The sequence below is a fragment of the Lepisma saccharinum genome, chromosome 28 (assembly GCF_977018435.1).
Source record: "Lepisma saccharinum chromosome 28, izLepSacc3.1, whole genome shotgun sequence".
NCBI classification, from domain to species: Eukaryota; Metazoa; Arthropoda; class Insecta; order Zygentoma; family Lepismatidae; genus Lepisma; species Lepisma saccharinum.
In genome coordinates, this window is record NC_139256.1 from 11,555,091 (window position 1) to 11,556,973 (window position 1,883).

Below are 1,883 nucleotides of genomic sequence, written 5' to 3' on the forward strand. Positions count from 1 at the left end.
AACGATAAATACATTTCGAAGACAATTCTTTTGTACATAAATAACATGTATAACTTTCATTTACAACATATGTTTTACACATATGCAACATGGAGCGACATAAAATAAGAAAATACATATGCAACATGCTAACGTTAATTCTGTACGTATTTTATGTTCATTCAGTAGCCTACATATATACAACACATATTATTTAAATACATTACATCACAGAAAACAATTACATAGCGAGCGAAGCGAGCAAGAACATTTTTAGATCCAAATTTTGCAATTGAAAACAATATTGATTTAATAGGGCACAAATAATTTCACTGGACGCCATGGCATTCTCTCTTTTTCAACTATTTTCATTAAGATCTCTTGGCATCCATGGCCGACTTCCGCCGCCCCCTAGCTACGGCTCTAAACCTGACGATACCGAGATAAGCAAGAAAATTTTGCGAAATGTATTTTAATTTGCATAAGATTTGAAATCGAAGGGGGCAATTGCTCCTCTGTACCTGCAGGTGCCTTTGGCCGTCAATGTTTGTCCCCCTATTTACACCTAATAGGGCGCAAATAATATCATTGGGAGCCAAGGCATTCCCTCTTTCTCAATTTCTTTTCATTTAAATAATTTGGAACCCATGGTCGGCTTACGGCTCTGAACTTGACGAAACTGAGAAAAGCAGGCATTGAGAGCAAAGCGACCACGAACATTTTACGAAATGTACTTTTATTTGCATAAAATTTGAATTCGAAGCGGGCAATTCTCCTCTGTGCCCCCTGCAGGTGCCCTTGGCCGTCAATGTTTGTTCCCCCTAGAATTGACTTCCGTCGAAGATTGGGGGGGGGGGAGCAATTCCCACCCTGTGGTTGCGCCACTGCTAGCTACAAAAGAAAAATTAAATTTGTCGCAGTTAACTTAAAATGAAAATGTTCGACAATAATATGCTAACAAGAGAAAAACGCATATAACACTCTTTGCCCAAAGGATCATAATCAAAGTATAAGAAATAAACTCCACAATAAACGTGTTGTACACTATTGTTCACATAAAGTGACACAATATAGCGTTGACCAATTGGAGAAAGTGCGACTTTATCTGAACAGGAGTGTACATTGCTGTGTTCGCTTCAAAGTAGACTTTCACATTTTTGGTCATTTATAAATAACAACACTATGAGGGTTTGTTTGAGATTGTTGAAGTTCATTTTGTGTCCTGAAAACCTAATTGGGACTTAACTTTGGGCTTATGGTGAAATCCAAACCACTATGTACCTCCACCAGGTACGGAACCCGGGACCCCTTAATTACAAGATGACGTTATCATTACGCCATCAGGGATACACTATTGCATAAGAAAGTGTGTCAATTAAATATGAAGGTAGTAACTGTACGTACAGTTTCTGTAGTTCCTCGTGTTTATTTGATGAATATTCGGTTATAATTGAAAACAGTATCTTCACATACATGTAAAATTGGAAGAATCCACATTTCTATATAGAGTAAACAATCAATTACAATATTCTTTCAATGAAAAAAAAAACATTAGTGGAAACTGCCTCCTGTGAGGTTTGAACTCACGACCCCTGGTTTACGAGACCAGTGCTCTAACCACTGAGCTAAGGAGGCACACTGTCGAATCGGCCTCTCCCGTAGGTACTTCATTCCGAGCCGACATTGCGTCACTGTTTTTTTTGTATTTATGTGCATTAAATATGGACTGCATTGAAGTTTTATGGACACAACCCTGTTTTTAAACAATAACAGAAAGTTAAAACTATTCATTTATTGTCTTACGTAGATTGTAACCTCTTTAAACCAGTGTAAATAACTAAGGGTTTTAAATGTGATTAATTTGACCATATACTTCTCGGCTCTTCGCGTTTCTTTTAGAAAAT

General features: G+C 37.3%; 1 non-coding gene across 1 annotated transcript; it reads right to left on the minus strand.

Annotated features, from left to right (window-relative positions):
• Positions 1-1,541: 1,541 nt before the first annotated feature.
• Positions 1,542-1,614, minus strand: TRNAT-CGU (transfer RNA threonine (anticodon CGU)). The gene has a single exon. It is a non-coding gene; the product is annotated as a tRNA-Thr (tRNA).
• Between the last annotated feature and the right edge of the window lie 269 nt (positions 1,615-1,883).